The sequence below is a fragment of the Suricata suricatta genome, chromosome 14 (assembly GCF_006229205.1).
Source record: "Suricata suricatta isolate VVHF042 chromosome 14, meerkat_22Aug2017_6uvM2_HiC, whole genome shotgun sequence".
In the NCBI taxonomy this organism is placed as follows: Eukaryota; Metazoa; Chordata; class Mammalia; order Carnivora; family Herpestidae; genus Suricata; species Suricata suricatta.
This window is the reverse complement of record NC_043713.1, coordinates 49,804,526-49,820,031: the sequence shown is the minus strand read 5'-3', so window position 1 is coordinate 49,820,031 and position 15,506 is coordinate 49,804,526. Positions and strand designations below refer to the sequence as shown.

Here is a 15,506-nt window from a genome sequence, read left to right as displayed (position 1 = left end):
CCATAGAACTCCCTTATGACCCAGCAATAGCACTGCTAGGGATTTACACAAGAGATACAGAAATGCTGATGCATAGGAGCACATGTACCCCAATGTTCATAGCAGCACTGTCAACAATAGCCAAAACATGGAAAAAGGCTAAATGTCCATCACCACCTAATGAGTGGATCAAGAAGATGTGGTATATATACACAATGGAGTACTACATGGCAATGAGAAAGAATGACATATGGCCATTTGTAGGAAAGTGGATGGACCTTGAGGATGTCATGCTAAGCGAAGTAAGCCAGGCAGAGAAGGACAGATACCATATGTTTGCACTCATAGATCTAACAGGAGAACAGGAGAAACCTAATGGAGGACCAGGGGGAGGGGAAGAGGGAAAGAGAGTTGGGGAGAGAGAGGGACACAAAACTTGAGAGACTATTGAATACTGAAAACAAACTGAGGGTTGAAGGGGAAGGGGGAGGGGGAGAAAGAGGTGGTGGTGATGGGGGAGGGCACTTGTGGGGTGTTATATGGAAACCAATTTGACAATAAACTATTTAAAAAAAAAACATCCCATTAAAGCAGCCATTCAAACCCATACATCTGTATTTAATCTCTTCCCATTATTTTCCATAAGAGGTTTAGGACCAAGATATGTAAGAGAATGATGGCTAATTTAACAATGTTATACCTAAAAATAAACCATAGTAAGATAACTCTGAACTCAGAAGACAGAATATTAAAATTTGCATTATGCTCTATGGCCATGTGGAACAACAAATATTCCCTGGGGGTAGGAGAGAAAGAGAGGGAACCTTTATCCTTATCCATCCAGACATAGATTTGAAAAATGCAAACTCAATGAAAAGATGACAACCTCCAAATACCATCAACCTGTGTCAGATCTTTTCTCTTTAAAAAATTTTTCTTAATGTTTAAATTTAAAAAAAAAATTTAAGTAATATCTATACTCAATGTAGGACTCAAACCCACAACTCTGAGATCAAGAGTCACATGCTGCCTGAGCCAGGCATTGCACCTGTATGAGATCTCTTCTTACCGATAAAGTGGTTTATCCTATTCTCTAGAAGCAGATCAACATTCGTATGCCACATGCAACTTTTCTTATTTCTGTGACTAACATTATGATTTTTTTTTTCAAAAAAAAATTTTATGTTTAGTTTTGAGAGAGACAGAGCATGAGCCGGGGAGGGGCAGAGAAAGAGAGAGGGACACACGGAATCCAAAATAGGCTCCAGGTTCCAAGTTTTAAGCACAGAGCCTGATGCAGAGCTCAAACCCACAAACTGTGAGATAATGACCTAAACTGAAGTCAGATGCTTAACCAACTGAGCCACCCAGGTACCCATGATTCATTTTATAAAACTACTCATTCAATGAATATTTATTAAGCACCTGCTTTATACCAAGTACTATACAAGAAGATAGGAATACAGTGGAAAAGAGAATAAGAAACACCTTCTAATGGCTGGCTAGCAGACTCACTATTGACGGAAAAGATAAACCAACTCCACCATCCCCACCCCTGCCCCCCGAAACTAACCTTTTGCCAATGACTGAACTTTCTCCAATGCGGTAATAATTCCAGATAGCTACTAGGCTGCTTAAATGGGCTGTTTTTGATAACTTGCCTAAAAATAAAGTCAGTGGCTAATTAATGTTATAACATCAGAAACAACATACTATGGTCACTTTAAACTAAGTAAAAGTTATTTTACTTATTTATAGTTTTCATTTATACTTATTTTCTATTGCTTTGTTTATAAACACAAAATATGTACCAATTTTGAAGTTGACATCCATCTCCTCACTACATGGAATTTTAGGAGTGTGATTTTCCAAATTCAACTCAGGTCATGATCTCATGGTTTGTGAATTCGAGCCCCACACAAGGCTCCACACTGATAGTGTGGAGACTGCTTGGGATTCTCTCTCTCTCTCTCTCTCTCTCTCTCTCTCTCTCTCTCTCTCTCTCAAAATAAACATTTTAAAAAATAAAAATAAAAAATAAAAATGCACCAAAGACCATAACAGACACCTCACTAAAGAGGATATATAGATGGCAAATAAAAACTTAAAAAGATGCACCACATCACTTCATTCAAAAAATACAAATTAAAATGACATACCACTACACATTTATTAGAATGACCAAAGTTTGTAATACTGATAATACCAAATTCTAGCAAGAATGTGAAGCAACAAAAACTTTCACTCATTGCTGATGGGAATGCAAAATGGTAGAGTCACTTTGGAAGACAGCCGGGACAATTTCTTATCAAACTAAACATACCTTTACAATACGACCCAGCAATTGCACTCTTTGTTATACACCTACAGGAACTGAAAACTTTTATCTACACAAAAACCTGCACAGAAATGTTTATGGCAACTTTATTCATAACTGCCAAAACGTAAAAGCAATAAAAATATCCCTCAGTAGGTGAATGAATAAACTATGGTACATTCAGACAATAGAATATTATTAAGATTATATTAATGATATAATTAATATATCAATATTAATTATTAAGAGTATTAAGAATAAGTGTTGTGGGGTGCCTGGGGGGCTCAATCTCTTGAATGTCCAACTCTTGATTTCAGCTCAGGTCATGGTCCCAGGGTCATGGGATCGACCCTCTCATTGGCTCCACGTGCTTAAGGTTCTCTCTCTCTGCCTCTGCCACTCTCCCTAGCACAGCTCTCTCTAAAAAATAATTTAAACTAAATAAAAATAATAAATAAATAAGAATAAATGTTGTAATGATTAAGAATATTAACTAAAATGAAATGAGCTACCAAGTCATGAAAAAACATAAAGAAATCTTATCTGAAAAAGTCACATATTATATGATGTAAATTATGACATTCCAAAAAGGTAAGACACTAAAAAGATCAGTGATTATTAAGGGTAAAAGGGAATAAAAGGATGAAAAGGCAGAAAACAGAGAATTTTTAGTACAATAAAACTACTGTACATGATATCACAGTGGATGTATGGCATTATAAATTTGTACAAATCCTACAACACCAAGAGTGAAGGCTAATATAAATTAGGACATTTTGTGATAATGATGAGTCAATGTAGGTTCATTAATTATACTAAATGTATAATTTAGTGGGGAATAATTCCTCTGGTGGGAATGTTGATAATGGGGAGACTATATGGAAAAAGATCAGAGGGAAATGGGAACCCTCTGTACCTTTACTTCAATTTTTGCTGTGCATCTAAAACGGTTTTAACAAAATAATAACTAGTAAAAAGAAAACCTTATGTATAGAAAAACAACAATAAAAATAATATGACCCTTCTCTTCAGAAATCATCAAGGTAAGAAGTAAGTGAAGTGAAATATTTAAGTGTTGAAGGAAAAAAAACACCCACCCAGAATTCAAAAGTGAAGGAGGAAAAGGAGTTTCTCAGACAAACAAAATGGAAGGAATCTGTCACCAATGGACCTGCCTTCCAAGAAATGCTAAAAGGAATTTTTAGAAAGGAAAGCATACAGATCAGAAATGTGAATCTACATAAAGAAATGAAAAGTGTTAGAGAAGACAAATAAAATATTTTCTTTTTCATATTCGTGATTGGTCTGCCAGGTAAGAATTTGTTCCAATAATAATAGCACCAATGTATTCAGTGATTATACTTTATGAATATGTGAAAGGAATGACAAGAATGATATAAGGGACGAAGGGAGGAATTGAGAGTATTCTGTTACAAAACACTTGTACGACACATGAAATGGTATAGTATTATTTCAAAGAAGACTTTGAGTCATATAAATGTGTACTGAAATTCAAGATCAACTACTTAAAAATTTTTAAAAGAGGAATAGAGAGAGAAAGAAGGATAATTTATATGCTAAACGGGAGGAAAAATTAGAATAAGACCACTTAAGATTCCCAGTTAAAACTATGAGTGTCAAGGGACACCCGGGTGGCTCTGTAGGTTAAGTGTCTGACTTCAGCTCCAGTCATGGTCTCACAGTTCATGGTTTCAAGTCTATTGTCGGGCTCTGTGCTGACAGCTTGGAGTCTAAAGTCTACTTCGGATTCCATGTCTCTCTCTCTCTCTCTCTGACTCTGCCCCACTCACCTTCTATGTCTCTCAAAAATAAACAAACATTAAGAAAAACTTTTTTTTTACTTTATAAAGTTTCATTTTTTTAACATATGCAATTATTTTCCATCATTTACAATACAGTAGTTACAATGACACTCCAAACAGAAAAGCAAAGTAAAAAATCAAAACACCAACTTCTTTTCATGTAATTAGACTTATACAGAATTTAGAAGGTTAAGTAACAACTAGTTAATTACCTAATTTCACAGCTATCTGAAGTGGCAATCATTATATAGCAGTTTATCTATGATACATTCAAGATAAATGATACAATTTATTACTTGTTCATAAGCTACAACACAGCCTGCTTAATACCTTTCCTTAAATTCCACCTCTATACTACAATATGCTTGAGGTCCATGCAAAAAAGTAGCTACCTTTTATGTAGGAAATGGATGATGAAGTCTTTGGTGTTGTAAAAGCAACTTCATTTAAACATAACCACCCCCACCACCAAAAAAAGAAGAGGGGGAAAAAAAAGTAAAGAAAATAATAAGGGAAAAACCCAAGACACACTTCCTATGGGAAAAAAAAAACAGCATGTAATTTCTGTCCTTGACGGAATGTATTAAACTTTTTTAAATAAAAAATAAGAAAAATAAAACTATGGAAGTCAGAAAAATAATGGAATACAAAAGAAACAAAGAAAAAACAATTAATAAAAACACGAACAAATATGATAGATATAAAAACAACCAAATAATTATTCTAAATGTCCATCATTTAAAACATCAATTAAGAGATAGACTATTAGATTGAATTTGAAAACACAACCAAATTCTTTGTTGTTTTTAAGAAACCCAGTTGAAGTACAAAGACACAGATAGATTCAAAGTAAAGGAATGGAGAAAACATACCAGGCAATCAAAAGAAAACTGGAGTAGCTATATTAATTGTAGGGAAAGCACAATTCATAACAAGGGAAAATATAAGGGATAAAGTAGGACATTATATAATGATAAAGTATCGATTCTCTAGGAAGACACAGAAATCCTTACTGTTTATGCATCTAACAGTAGTACAATAGTACATCAAAATACATGAAGCAAAAACTGAAAGAACTGCAAAAAAAAATAGATGAGGCAACTATTATAGTTGGGGGCTTTGAACACCCCTCCATCACTAATTTAAAGATCCAGTGTGCAGAAAATCAGTAAGAAAGAAAATAGTTGAATTGACCGGCACCATCAATCAGCTGGATCAAACGGCCACCTACAGAATATGTTATCCAACAACAGCAGAATATACATTCCTCTCAAGCTCACTTGGACATTCACAAAGATAAACAACATTCTGCGTCATAAAACAGATCTTAACAAATTTCAAAGAATATAAACTGTACAAAATACATCATTAAACCACAATGGAATTAAACTAGAAATCAACAGTAAGATAGTTGGAAACCTCAAAATACTAGAGCACAAGGGGAGCAGGGAGTGCAGAAAGGAGGACCCAAAGCAGGCTCTGCACTGACAGCCCTTAGCCTGATGCAGGGCTTAAACTCACAAACCGTGAGATCATGACTTAAGCCAAAGTTGGACACTTAACCACCTGAGCCACCCAGGTGCCCCAAACACACTTCTGAATGACATGTGGGTCAGAGAAATCTCAAAAGAGATTTAAATATAATTTGAACCAAATGAAGATAAAAGTACAACCTATCAAAATTCTTGGCATGCAGAGAAAGCAGTGCTTAGAGGGAAATATACAGCATTAAATGTATATGTTAGAAAAGAAGAAAGTTCTAAAATCAATAATTCAAACTCTCATCTTGGGAAAAAAGAACAATATAAACCTAAAGTAAACAGAAGGAAGAAAATATGAAAAATTAGAACAGAAGCTCATGAAATTGAAAAGAAGAAAACAATAGAAATTGTCAATAAATACAAGAGCAGGCTCTACAAAAAGAACAATGAAATTAAAAACCTCTAGAGAGGTTAATAAACATTAAAAATTATTTTTAATTTTTTATTTATTTATGAGAGAAAGAGAGAGAGAGAGACAGAGTGAACAGGGGAGGGTCAGAGAGAGAGGGAGACATAGAATCTGAAGACAGGCTCCAGGCTCTGAGCTAGCAGTCAACACAGAGCCTGACATGGGGCTTGAACCCATGAACCACGAGATCATGACCTGAGCCGAAGCTGTAAGTTCAACCGACTGAGCCACCCAGGCGCCCCCGCTAAAAAAATTTTTAAGAGCTTAGGGATGTCAGAGTGGCTCAGTTGGTTAAGCATCCGACTTCAGCTCAGGTCATGATTTCACAATCTCTGAGTTTAAGCCCCACATCAGGCTCTGTGCTCACAGCTCAGAGCCTGGAGCCTACTTCAAATGCTGTGTCTCATTCCCTCTCTGCCCCTCCCCCACTTGTGCTCTGTCTCTCTCTTGTCTCTCAAAAATAAATGAATGTAAAAAGAAAAAACTTACAAAAAAAAAAGCTTGCACAAGAAGAAATAAATAAAAATAAATAAATAATGAATCAAAATTGAATAGATTTCCCCCCATAAAAACACTATGCCCAGATGATTTCACTGATGAATCTATCAAACATTTAAGGAAAAAAATATACTAGTTCTCTACATTTTCTTTCAGATTTTAGAAGCAAGAAATACTTCTTAACTTAATCTCTGAGACCAGTATTACACAGATAAAGACATTATAAGAAAGGAAAACTACAGGCCAATATCTCTCATGAACATAGATGCAAAAACACTCAACAAATTATTAGTAAATAGAATCTAGCACTGTATTAAAAGAATTATACACTATACCAAAGCAATATTTATCCCAGATATGTAAGACTAGTTTAACATTCAAAAGTCAAGTAATACACTACACCACAGCAATAGGTTAAAGACAAAAAAAAAAAAAAATCAAATCATCATATCAAGAGATACAAAGAAAGCACTTAAGAATATCCATTCATGATAAAAACTCTCAGTAAACTAGGAGTAGAGAACCTTTTTACAAAAATCCCACAGTTAACACATAATTTATAGTAAGAAACTCAAAGCTTCTGCCCTAAGGTTGGGAACAGGGTAAGGATGCCCCTTTCACCACGCTTACTCAACATCTGAGAATTCTAGATAATGCATAATGTATAGAGAACTTAACAATAAGAAAACAAACAATACAATTAATAAAATATAGCCAGTGACCTGATGTACAGGTCACCAAAGAAAACATACATATGCAAATTACACAAATGGCAAAGATGCTCACCCCCATGAATTACTAGGAAAATGCAAATTAAACCTAATTGCCATTGAGTAAATCCATAAAATTGACAGTGTTAAAGGCTGGCTTGGATGTGAAGCAAAAATAATTCTCACCCTTTGATGAAAGGAATGCAAAATATTGCATCCACTTTGAAAGGCAGTTTGGCAGTTTCTTAGAAAGCAAAGCACAGTCTTACCATACAATTATGCCGTTGTGCTCCTAGGTATTTAACCAATTGTTGAAACTTATGTAACACAAAAATCTGCACACAAATGTATATAGCAAATTTTTCACATGCCAATAACTGAAAGCAATCAAGATGTCCTTCAATAGGTGAATGGATAAACAAATTGTGGTACATTCCATACAATGAAATATTATTCAGCAATAAAAAGAAATGAATTATCAGGCCATAAAAAGCATTAACGAATCATATGTATAATCATACGAATATATACTTAACTGAAAGAAACCAACTCTGGAAAGCTTACCTACTCTATGATTCCTACTATAACATTCTGAAAAACCAAAATGAGGCAGTAAAAAGATCAGTAGTTGCAGGAACTCAGCAGAGTGGAGAGAGCCAAGTCTGGATAGGGATGAAAGGGTGAAGGATGGTATTTTTAGTGAGCGTACACAGAAACTGTAAGATATTTGTCAAAATCCATAGAACTATGGAACACAAAGGTATTCATAGTAGTTCATCAATTGTAACAAATGTCCCACAGCAATCCACAATGTTAATTATAGGGGAATCTATGAGCAGGGGGAAGGGGGAGTTTAAGAGAATTTTATGAACCATTTTGTGTAAACCCAAATTTTTTGTGTTCTAAAAATTGAAGTTTATTAATTTTAGTTTTTGAGTTTATCCATTTTGAGAGAGAGAGAAAGAGAAAAAAAGAGAGAGAGTACGCACAAGCATGGGAGAGGCAGAGAGAGGGAGAATCCCATGTAAGTTGCCTGCTGTCAGCACAGAGCCCCAACCCCACATGGGGTGTAATTCCCAAACTGTGAGATCATGACCTGAGCCAAAATCAAGAATCAGATGCTTAGCCAACTAAGCCATCCAGGTGCCCTGACATCTATTAATTTTAAAAGGTATACATTCATTCATTCTAAAGTAATCTCTGATACAAAATGGCTACATCTGAATTATGGAGTTCATATTACTTGGAAATTTGTCAATAAATCATTTATACGTATAGTTTTTCACATCTGCTTGGATTATTTTTTCTCCTTAAGTACACCACATATTTAAATGTTTGCATATTTAAATGCTAAATCAAGTAACTGATATAGCACATATTATCTCATAGTTCTGAGGTTCTGGCTAGTAAATATTATTAAAGGCAGTTACTAGCTATTTCTCTATTATTACTGATTCAAAGTGAATAATATCATTTCTTACAAAACTTGAAAATCATCTCTAATTTTCCACTATGTAGGTCTCTGAACAAACACAGAAAGATACTGATCAACTCACAAGCATAACTGAAGTTGTTGTGGTATATAATTCTGGCAAACAGAGGAAATTTAGAAGAATAATGGAAACCACTAAAGACCTGAATTTAAAAATATAAGAAAAATCAAAAGAACCTAAAAATGTAGATTTTAATGAGAAGGGGAGAAAAGGCATTAAATCTGTGAGGACACATAATTTAAGGAAATATCATTTTTAGCCCTTTGACACAAAACATAACATGTATTTTCCATAACCCTAAAAGGAGCAAAAGTAATAAGGGACAGGGGTGTTCTTTTTTTCTCTAAAATCTTTGGTTTTACTTCAACCTCAAATTTATAGAAAATCTTCCAGTATAGTACAAAGAAGCTATTTTCTTCAACAAATTGAAGAAGATGCCACATCAGCCACGAAACAGCGTAGACTTCCTATAAACAAGATTTTCACCTTCACAACCACCATATAACTCAAGAGGTTGATTGATCAAACACTAACACCTAATCCTCAAAATCATATAGGTTTCCTCAATTATCCCAATAATGTCCTTTATGACAAAAGTATCTAGTTCAAAATCCTGTTTTATCTCTTCGTAATGTCTCTTTAGTCTGTCAGTCTGGAACACTTTCTCAATCTTCCCTTGATTTATGTGACCGTGACACTTGAGAAGATTCAGGCTGATTGTTTTGTGGGCTGTTTTTTAATTTAGACTTGCCTGAACTGTCCTTATGATTAGACAATGATAATACACCTTTGACCAAGGATATCACAAAAGAGAGCTGTTCCTCTCCTTCCATTTTATCAGATGGCTTAATTTTAATTTATCCTGTTCCTGAAAATGTTCACTTTGATCATGTCATTTAGGTAGTGCTGGTCAGGCTTTTCCATTGTAAAAGCAAGATTTTCTTCATTGTAATGAAGTATTTGTGGGGACATGCTTTGAAACTATGTAAGATTTCTGTCCTCACCAAACTTTCAATATACTCATTTATATCATTATGGGCTCATGGTTTTCTATTGATTCAATGGGCACTGATTACTATCATTACTTTTAAACAATTTCATTAAGGAATAATTTATATATAATAAAATGTGGCCTTTTGAAATGAATAGGTTGATGGGTTTTTAAGAATTTGTGCACCCATGTAACCACCACTACAATCAAGACAGAACAATGTCATCACCTAAAAATATTTCCTGATACCCCATCCATAGTCAGCCTAGCCCTAATCAACCATTGATCTCCAGACATTAAACCTGCCTCTTCTAGAAGGTTACATAAGTAGAATCATATATTAATATTCTTTTATGTCTAACTTCTTTCTCTCCACATAATGTTTCTGAGGTTCATCCATGTTGTTGCATGTATCGGTTGCTCATTCCCTTTTCTTGCTGAGTAGCATCTGAAGATATGGATATACTACAATTTATCTATTCTCCAGTAGATGGCCAACTAGAAGGCTATGTATGGGCTATTTTGAATGAAACTGCTATGAACAAGTCTGTATATCCACATGTTTTATTTGATAAATGCTTACCAAACTTTTAAACTGACAAGTTTTTCCAAATGAATTTTGAGTATTGTCATTTTTTAAATTAGCCATTGTAGGGACTCCTTGTGGTTTTACTTTTTATTGCCTGTTAATTAATATTGTTGAGTATCTTTTTATGGGTTTTTCTGGCCACTTATAAAGAGTCTTCTTATACTATTTTGCCCATTTCCTTTTGGGGTTGTAGGCCTTATTATTTTACTTAAATGTTCTTTATATATTGTTCTCTCTATATATATTCCTTGAAGAACTTGTATATAAATAAAGGATAAATTTTTAGAATGTTGTGACTGCATCAAAGAACATACTTCTTAAGGTTTTGATAGATATTGATTACTCTCTATATAGACTGTATATAATTCCTTTAACAATGTAGGAGAGTATAATATCAATATTATACAGCTTAAATTATTTTTCAAATTTATGGGTATAATCTCACTTTATTCAGTAGATCTATTTCTAAAAATCTGGAAATGATTCATCTGGGGTAAAATTCCTTCCATATTATTCATCATAATACAGCTGGAAATAAATAAGTAAATGCATGAATAATAAATAAATAAATAATAAATGTCATGAAGTACTGTAAAGTTTTCAAGAGGAAATGTGATAATGTAAAAACAAAAATTACCACTCTGCCAAATTTCTGGTATCAAATAAATATTCAAAAACAAAATTAGAAATAAACTTACAACAAAAATCTAACAGGTCCTATCTATGAGTTACTGTATTCAACCTAGCTATTCATTATATATTATTTGAAAAACTTCTCCTTGTTCAAAATACTGCTAAAAGCATAATACATCACTAGTTTAAAATATATTTCAGTGTCAAAGATAAATTTTATGACAGCATAAAATAGATCATGTTGACAGTATACTTCAAAATATAATTCTTTAATGGGTGTGAAGTTTCAATTTGAGATGATGCAAAAGTTCTAGAAATGAATAACTATAATGGCTACACAACAATGTAAATGCACTTATGTCACTGAACTGAACACCTAAAAATGATTAAAATGGTAAATGTTATATTAAATATATTTTATAACAATAAAAATAGAGAAAAATATATAACACATGTATTGATTCAATATTCAAGATATAAAATATCTATCTAGATTTAAATGATTCACATCATATGAAATCTTTCTATCTTACTAAAATTAAAAAGCCACTTTCCCTTAGTTTTGTCTGCCACTCTTAGTTTTTATTATATCAATATATTTATTTCATTTTTATCAGATAATATAGCTTCCACTCAAAATCCTCCAAAGATCTTAAGAAGCAGCAAATAATTTTATGAAGTCATCATCCTAACACTCCCAACTAGTCAATTTTAAACTATGGATTTTTCATATGTGGTATTTCTTAAATAAACACCTGTGTCATAAAAACATTTTGTTTGCACTTTCTTAAAAGCAATGATTCAATTGTTTGTAAACTTCTGAAGTCTTTTTCACAAAGTAGATTCATCATTTTCAAAACAAAAGGTCACTTATAGGAAATAGTTATTGTTCTGATTAAATAAAGATTTATAAAGACATTATGGATTTTATTTACTGCAATTCCATTCAGAGTTATCTCTTGCAGAAAACAAACTGAAAGTATTATCCCTTCCCAGTATAGCATTAAGTTTTTATCAAGAAATAATTGTACTTTACATTGCGTCATTTATCAATGCTAAAGGTTACAATGTCCAAATAAAAGAGTAATCATAGTAATTGCATTTGTAGATTTTTAGTCTCCAAAGAATTTCCATATGCATTGCTTCTCTGGATGAAGACAATCTTGTGATACAATGTCAGTGGGTTTTATTCATGTATTTTACAGATGAGATAACAGAGGCTTATAGAATTCTAACTGATTACTTGCAATTTCTCACTAAAAGATCTCCATTTTGAATCAGGATTCTTTGCACCACCCTGACACCATCTTTCCTAGCTCTTATGACAGGCAACCTTGATTCCCAGGTCATCATTAACAATACAGAAGGCTGGCAGAAAAAGTGTGTGGAATGAAGAAAATACCTAAAAGAATACATTTTACTGGTGGCCACTGACATAACTTTTACAAATAATAAAGAGCCACAAAGTCATACTTCTGCACACATTGTATCATTTGATCCTTACAATATCCCTGTGAGGTAGCAGATAAGACAGATGTTAACATGCCCATTTAATTGGTAAATGGAGAAGTTAAGGTTAGGGAAAGCCAAGGGACTTCCCAAAACTCATAAAGTCAAGTATGTTGCATAGCTGAGTGGAGATACAATGCTCCTGGTGTCCAGGTTTTCTCAATCCAAACCCTGAGTTCTTTTACTTCAATAATGTGGAAGATAAGCAAAACTAGAGTGTACTTTATTGACATTATCTAAAATTTTTTCTAATGATAAAATCCCATATTTAATGAGCATTTGGAAATGCTCTCAGGTTTTCAAATTTCAGGTCTAGAAAATACATTTCTGATAAAACTTATTCCTGAATAGTTCTGCTTATTTTAAGATATTCAGCAGAGATCAGAAATCCTTCATTTACTGCAGACATCTATAATGCCTTAGTTCTCCAGCAAGTTAGTGAATAAAGGGCTTTGGTGTTTTTCTATTTCTTTTTTTTTTTTCCTAAAGGATAAAAATGAAGAGTTTTCTCCTGAGACAAGTGAGAAGCTGAAATATTTTCAGCCAAAAGGAATGCTATTAAAAAGGTAAGATATGTGCAACAGAATTCTGAAACACTGTTCCACATAGCTAGAGAACAAATTCCCCACTCAGTAATTACATAAATCATGTTTATGGGATGCTGCTTTTCACTAAATGAATAAATCATAGTTGCTAAGTGCTGAGCATACCCATGTTCCATGTACAAGTCCTGTGCTCCCCGTTGGAATCTCGTTCTCTTGAACCACACATTGCAGCTTCTGACTGCCAAGTATTTTTATGTCTTCAATAAACTAAACTGAACCAAGCTATTATTACTGAATTGCAAACTATCAGAAGCCAAACGTAGCTGTTGGTGTATCACCCTGGGAAATAAAAAATTATTATGTTCATTTTGTGTGTAACCTAGGCAGTTGCATTTGCAAGCAATCAGCATTTGCAAGGGCTGTTTCAGATCTGGAGAGGTTGTGCAGGAGGCCTCATCACAGTTTCTATACCTGCATTGGATTCATAAGCTACATACCACAGGATTCACCATGCAGGAATTAAAGAATCATAGTCATTTTCCAAGCTAAAATGATATTTGCTTCAATTACTTAAAATAATCTGTCCTCCATGCACACAAAAGTGGGTGCTATTTAGAAATAATAGTACTAATGAAATAAAGCAATGGATGAATATAGATGAATAGATGAAAATAGGTGAATTGCATGAATGAAAAGCAACAATGGATTTCATGCCATAAGCATTCCATCACCAAGGAGACTATAAAAGAAATACTATTTCCAGAGAAACATTGACTTTAAAACATTTTGCTAGATAGAAATAAAATTGTTTTCTCAACCAATATCTTTTGAACAAGTAATATGACTATTATCCAATATCTCTATATCTATTAAGTGGAAGACAGAAGTAGACATAAAGACTAGACCTAGATTAGAGCAATTATCTACTTAATTATTGAAGTTTCTCCTAGCCCAAGGGCTAAACCATAGATAAGCTAAGTCTATATCAAAGCTGTAACTAAGTAATTCAATATAATACAAGATTCCCAAGCTTTATAAAGTGTTCCACAAGGTAACTACACAAAATTTGGAGGCTTCTTTAAAATTTATCTTACTCTTTAGGGAGAAAATACACTTAATCTTATTAACTATTTAAAGAAAGCAGAGCATTAATCTCCCCTAATATATATTATAAATTATATAATTATACTACATTATTATAGTGACTTTTTCTATTGCTTCTGTGACCAAATTCTTCTACTTTGAAAAAGCAATAAACCCCAAGCAATAAAGCTTTATTTTTTCCAAACACAAAAGGGTTTATACTCAAGCCTGTTGACCCTGTTATTAGAACAATCTGAATCTATCACTTTACAATATTAGATTCTCTCCAAAGGTCTTGTTCAAAATGACTAGCCAAAAGTCAACAAATCTAAAGGAACAGGAAATTCTACTTTCCTTTTATCAGGAAAATAAACAAGGAAGCAGACAATCACAAAATGGAAAATTGAGTGTCCAGTTCATATCCAATGAATGCTGGCATTTTCTTATCTGGCTTATGCATTTGTACAGAGATCATATTGGTATTTCCAAATGATTTAAAATGACGATTACTTTCTCACCTTTGGTTAGGCAAAATAACAACACTCCAAACGTGCTGACAACTGAATCCCTGGAACCCAGAAATATGCCATCTTACATGAAAAAATGGAATTAAGTCTGCAGATGGATTGCTAATCAGCTCACCTTAAAGACAAAGATTGTCCTGCATTGTCCACATGGCCCAGTGTAGTCACATGGGTCCCTGAAAGTAAGAAAGAGGTAGAAGAATTGGTCAATGATACGATGTGAAAAGAACTGGACCTAATGTTGCTGGCTTTGAAGATGGAGTAAAGTAGCCCTGAGCCAATGAACACAGATGGCCTTTAGAAACTGGAAAAATAAGGAAATGGATTCTCCCGCTGAAACATCCATAAAAAAACACAGGCTTGCTAACACCTTGATTTTATCCCAATGAGACCTGTGTCAGACTTCTGGCCTACAGAACTTTGCATTATTTTAGCCCACTAAGTTTGTAGTGATTTGTTATAGCATCACAAAGTAAATTAATACACCGACCAAATGAAGATATTTGAACACTTCTTTAACTATTAGAACACTTTAAAATTTTATAACAAAAAATAGCTTTAAGTTATACTATCCAATATTATTTTCTTATTGCTTTATTAGCATTCCAAATGGTTTGAAAACTTAACAAGAATTGAATATTGTCACCTCAATTTTTTGTTCGGTTTTCACTTAAAATAGCATTGGATATATACTGAATCTTCAAAAATGTTTACTGATTGGCTAGATTATTAAAACTAAATCTATACTCTGGTTTTCCTTTCAGATCGCATAAATCTTTCGCCTTTTAAAACTAAATCTATAGTTACCTTGAAAAGTAAAAATTAGAACTGCCACATGATCCAGAAGTTCCACTTTTGGGTA

General features: G+C 33.5%; 1 long non-coding RNA gene across 1 annotated transcript in view; it reads left to right on the top strand.

The window, feature by feature from the left end:
• Nucleotides 1-15,506, top strand: part of LOC115278122 — a 29,812-nt gene that overhangs the window by 13,407 nt on the left and 899 nt on the right. Inside the window, exon 2 of the long non-coding RNA XR_003902712.1 lies at nucleotides 12,982-13,058. This is a non-coding gene — a long non-coding RNA (uncharacterized LOC115278122). The remainder of the gene's footprint in view (nucleotides 1-12,981; nucleotides 13,059-15,506) is intronic.